Raw genomic sequence first — 6037 nt, forward strand, 5'->3', positions numbered from 1 at the left:
ATCTCTGCAAACCCTGGGACCCAGAGGCGGCAGAACCCCGCTGTTCCCAGGAACTCCCGCAGCTGGCGGGGGTCCTGGTGGGGGGGCAGGGATGTTAGTGATAGTCTGTTTGTGCACCTCGGTCAGCCATCTCTGTCAATCTTTCAATTGATAACCTAGGTAAATGACTTGTTTCTGACATATTTGAGCCTTTTTGGCTGATGCCCGATATCCTAATTGTCCCAATGTCTGTAGGAGGGCTTTCGGCCCTCCTGACATTCCTTTTCTGAGGCGGCCGCCAGAAGGAGGACATCAACATATTGGAGCAATATCAGGGTGGGGTACTGAACCCGAAAGTCTGCCAAGTCCCGGTGTAAGGCCTCATCAAAGAGGGTTGGGCTATTCTTGAACCCCTTGGGGAGCCTGGTCCAGGTCAATTGACCTGAAAGTCCAAGATCTGGGTCCTTCCATTCAAAGGCAAAAAGGGACTGGCTCTCAGGATGCAACCGCAAGCAGATGAAAGCATCCTTTAAGTCCAATACGGTGTACCAAACGTGGGATGATGGTAGAGTATTTAATAGATTGTAAGGGTTGGGGACTGTGGGGTGTATGTCCTCCATCTTTTGTTAACCTCCCTCAGATCCTGCAGTGGCCAGTAGACCCCAGTCCCCGGCTTCTTTACCGGTAAGAAGGGGGTGTTCCATGGTGACCAGCAGGGGATAAGGATGCCCTGGTCCAAGAGCCTCTTTTCTTGCAATAGGCGCATTGGTCCCTGTCCATTTTGGCCCCCTTCCATTCTCCCAGCCTACCTCCCTATCTATCTTGTCCCTGAACTACAGTGGCCAGTAGTGTATTTAATTCCTTATTCTTTTTCATGTCTCTTTCCTCCTGATGCTTTTTCATTCTCTGCCATAACCTTTCTTCCTTTTCCTCTGGTGTCTCTCTCATTCTCGCAGCACCCAATGCTGGTCTAAGAGCCATGCTCGACGGGTGTCAAGCCTGGGACTCATGCCTACATTAACTTTTGAATCCAAGTAAGATGCTGGCCTAAGAAGTGTTAACCATCATGGTTCCTCTGGTCCCCCAGCTTCCCCTAGTCCTACATACAAGCAGCCCAGCCCTCCCAAGGAAATCTCCATCATCAGCATGCGTCCTTGGCTTTTCTTCTTCCTTCTTCATGCCCATCTCTCACTTACTGGTTGCTCCTATAAATATACTTGTAAATTCTCCTTTCCTTCTCTCTCTCCCCTTTACCTCTCTGCCTCTTTCTTTGCCTCCTTCAGCAGATCCTGTATTGTATATCCCTGCAGACCCTCCAGCCTCTGTAATTTACTTCTGATATCCGGACTGGACTGCAAATAAAGGACATTGAAATGCTAGTGGCCTGCCCTGGTTCCCCCGGGTCATAGGGAGAATACATCCTATAAGCCTCTTTAAGACTCTCTAAAAATGTTGAGGGAGTTTCCTCATTCCCTTGTATCACTTGCTTTACCTGAGCCAAATTAGTGGGGTGGCGTGCTGCCCCTCGGAGACCTGCTATGAACAACTGGTGGTAAAGACGTAGGTGTCCCCTACCAGTGTCCATAGTAAAGTCCCAATTAAGGCGGGTCAAGGGAAAAGCCATATCAATCTCGTTCGGCAGCTAGGTCGGGCATCCATTGTCACCCGAGACATTCTTCCGCGCCTCCAAAAAGACTCTCTTTTTCCTCCGAGGTCGGCAGAGCTTGCAAGAGTGTTGGCAATCGTCCCAGGTTGGCTGGTCTGTGACTAAAATAGACTCGATTAGATTAGTCAGCACCATTGGGCCTTTGGAAAAGGAAGGGTTATGCTGTTTCCAGTTATAGAGATCAGAAACTGAGAATGCCCAGTACTGTTGCTGCCCATTCGGACCCTCTCGGAGGGGAAGGGCGTGGGAGGTGGAATCAGGCGGCGGCTCGCGTCTGTCCCACAGTCGGCCAGCCATAGGTGAGGGGGCCGGGGATTCTTGTGGGGGACACCTCAGCCGCTGCCGCTTCAGGTCCCTCCAGGCTCGCTGGTCCTGCATATGGAGGAGGCTCCTCCGATAGGAGGTCTATGAGGGGAGATTCAGGGTCCGGGGGAAGAACAGGCGGGGGTGAAGTGGGTTAGTAAGGTTAGAGAAGGGGTCAAAACCTAAAAATTTTTAACATATGCATTAAACCCAAACATTTTACAGGGTGTGTCAAACTTTTTCCAACATCTATAAACAGTTACAAATATCATTAGGTCAATTCCAGTAAGAGTACAATGACAGACCTTGTTATTAAATACCATCAGTTCCAGTCTCTGAGCAACAGTTAAAACCCCAATTTTCCCCTCTTCTTAAGTGAAGAGGGGTTAATATTTTAATCAAAATGAGTTCTGTGTCCCAAAGATTAAAACAGTCAGATGTTTAGTTTGCATCTTAGTTCCCAAGTGTCTCAGGGCAGGTGGGACTCCTGGGCGAGGCAAGCGGGACCCAGCCACCGGAAGCACATCTTGGCAACCATCTTAGCGGGGTCTCCTTGGACTCTTTGGAGGCAGAACAACACCCTCAGAGCAGTGTAGCAGGCCCCGCCACCAGGCAATTCTCTCTGCGGGAGCAGGGAAGATGGATCAAGGACTCCTCCCCAACTCGCTTTTGGAACTCCTTAATGAGCTGTTTGCAGCTATGACATCATCATGTCCAGCTTATTTTCTTTCTGTGAGAAAAAAAGCACAAGCATATCCTCGACCCCAAATATATATATAGGTCGGGTCTTTTCATTAATGCATTGCAAGGGCTTTTCTACCTTGCCTTAGTAAAGCTTGGTGTTAACATGTCAGATCCGTTTGTATCAGGATCTGTTTACAGCTTTTATAAGTTGCTTTAAAGGAGTCTTGGTACGCTCCATAAATATTTTTTAATTATTATTATTAACCATATATGCACTTCTTCCATTGGAAGAGCCATTTGTAAAATTTAGCATAAAATCCTTTAAGGAACTTTTAACTATAACATTAGCAAAATACAGTTGTGTGAATTGTAGCAATGATCATCTGGGAAAATATTATTATTCTGGCCTTTTGTACCAGACAGGCTACTGTTTTAAATTAAAAGTTTAATATCTTAATTGGCAAAACTGGGAAAGTTTAGCCATAGCTGAATCATAATTAATATACTGTACTTGTTGATTATTGTATACTTTACCTGCTTGAGTACCTGTTAGGCAGCTTTTTTAAATTCTCTATTGGAAATTGGCTCTTTGTTTTTTTTGTAAGAATTTTACCTAGCGGCTCAATATCTCCCATAAAAAAATTACAACCAGGGCTTTAACCATTGAATATCTAATTAAAAGTTTATAAGCTATCCTCCTCTTAAGTCCCAAGTCTGCCTTGCAGATAGGAAAATGGAAAAAGGAAGCATTTTAACTAATGATGTTGGCCTCATTAGACATCAACATGTAGAAGAATAAAAATAGATTCACATCCATCTCCATGTACAAAACTCAAGTTTAATGAGTCAAAGGCCTCAGCATATAAAAATCACATTGAACCTCATAGAGGAAAAATTAAAAGTACATTTTGCCACATCTCAAACATAGTTTCAGTGGTACAAACATTGGGAGAAACAATTAGATCTCCTAAACTGAGAAACTTTTGTATAACAAGACTGTAGAGTGGGAAAAGATCTTTACTTATCATAAACCCATTTCTTCTTTTGCACTTCGACCGATTGATTGCTCGCTCGGTCCTGGACATCAGGCCAGTGATCTAAAGTGAGACTTAAAGGGGTTGTTAACGATTGTCCCATGGTACCAGATTTAGACTCAAGTACAAAGATATACAAAAACAAAGACACAAAAAGCCAAAACCAAACTCAAAATCAGAAGCTGTGCAGCATTACAGATTCAGATGGAGGTCATGCCTCCTGGGAACTAGAGGAGTGACCTGGCCACTCTTAGCCCCTTCGGATACTGGAGCGTCCTCCAGATACAGATTGAGCCCCGAAGGCTCCAGACACCCTTGGAACATCTTCCAGGGCTGGGGGGGGGGGGAGTTCGAGCTTGTCAGCTCCTTCCCTGGCCGGCCAGATACTGATAGATCCGATTGAATCTTATTGAATGACAGAACGACAAAAGACTCAGACAGACACAGACACAGACAGGGTGCTGGCCAGCTTACCTCCTGGTGGTGAGTCGGTAGTCCCTGGGTGGAGGTGTCACTTTCCTGGCCAATGCACCAAATGAAAAACCCTCGGGGAGGACCTTCCCTCAGGAGGAGACCCCTGAACCCAAGGAACAGTCCAAGACCACTGGTTGCAAAGGCAAGAGGTTTATTGGGTGTACACAGGTACCTGCGGGCAGCAAAGTCTTTTGGAGGATTTTCGTGCCCTCAGGCTGGGCAGGGGGTCTTTTATATGGAAATGGGTGGGGAGAGCAGGCATACAGAAGCAGAAGCATGGTTACAGGAATCCCATTGGTCAGTTCAAATGAGGCGATGGGTTCACTTGGGGACAAGCTCCTCGGGGACATGTAGATCTGATAATAGCTGACTTGGCCCTATCTAGGGCACATGTAGTTTTTCCCAGAACTTTTTGTTCCCCTCCTAGGCCTGATGTATCCTGTTTGGCAGCCTAGGAGTACCGACTTTACCTTGAACTTACACTTGTTTGTGTGAAAGCCTTGCAAAATGGCATTACAGCAGCTAAACTGGGGTCTTTCACTATGGCAGTGCAGATTAGAGCTAGGCAGGACAACTAAACTGAATGCAGGAAGAACTAAGGTGTAATCAGGGAAATGCCATGTAGCTGCCAAAGGAGAAAGATGCTGGAAACTTACTGGTAGGCCACAGCCTAGTGGTGATCATAGATTAATAGAAATTAGTTCATTTAAGATGTAGGAGCTAGCTAGAAATATTCCTGATTCATCAGTCTAACAGTGTTGTAATTAATATAGTTTCTGTGCCTGGGTGGCTGGGAAATCAATGCACAGTCTCCATTTACACTCTATGACTAATTAATGTGACTAGCTAGGCCCTCTGATCTTCAGACAAGCTTTATTTGTTTCAGCACTAACAAAATATCACCACAGACCTTGTAAAAATTCCAGCTACAGATATACTTTAGAGATACTTATGTATCTCGTTCTAAAAGATTATGTTAAGTTTCAGTCTTTGAAAGCTACTTAAGAAAATAAGTACAGGTTAATATTCACCTATAACTATGAAATTTATAGTTATGTTATTTTCAAGGTCATACAGATACATATTTTATACAGAAATGTAATCTTCAAACACTTCCAAACTACAGAATATGGCACTTAAAATGTTTTAATAACTTAAGGCTTTTCATCATACTAAGACACATCTGCTTCTGGCAACACCAGTCTAGTTCACAAAGGGATGATGGCTATCAAAAAACCTCTATATGGAGTTTGCTTTCTTTACGGCAAAAGCAAGTCATTTGAGCAAGAAACTGCCCTTCTCTCAACTTCTAATAGTGTACTGCTCAAACTGGACAAGCATGACACACAAAAAGGTGGCTGCCGAACTTTGCCAAGATGAGATAAGAAGTCCTACAAAAATTCCTACTCCACGAAAAAGTCTGCCACATATTCTAGGCCTGTAGAGTGCCCCAGTGTTACAGAGAAATCTTGGGTGACTGTCTAGGCAGCCAGCTGTTTCTATTGTTTCTTTTAGTTTTGGATGTCATTTGCTCTGCACTTCCTGTAGACCTTAAATGGTCTTTGATAGAGTTGAAGACTAGATAGTCATAGTTTGTCATAGTTATAATACAGGATAAGTTAGTACAAAACTTTGGACTTGTCAAGAGAAGTTAGATAATAGAATATTTTCTCTAAATTTACCAAATATGAATGGACTGGACATTGTAAATATAATTCTTATTTGATAATTTCTCTTATTGTATATAATTTCATTTTTAAAGTCAATACCTTTCTTTTCTATTTAGACAATATCTGATAATATTTCGTAATGTATATAGTTTTACTATGTTAGAATTAAAATGTTTCCTTTTTATTTAGACAAAAAGGGGAAATATTATAGAATAACCTTTTTGTAG

At 43.5% G+C, this 6037-nt stretch overlaps 1 pseudogene; it reads right to left on the minus strand.

The window, feature by feature from the left end:
* Positions 1 to 212: 212 nt before the first annotated feature.
* Positions 213 to 2023, minus strand: LOC130864407 (uncharacterized; annotated as a pseudogene).
* Between the last annotated feature and the right edge of the window lie 4014 nt (positions 2024 to 6037).

Source organism: Chionomys nivalis, chromosome 1 (assembly GCF_950005125.1).
Source record: "Chionomys nivalis chromosome 1, mChiNiv1.1, whole genome shotgun sequence".
Lineage (NCBI taxonomy): Eukaryota > Metazoa > Chordata > Mammalia > Rodentia > Cricetidae > Chionomys > Chionomys nivalis.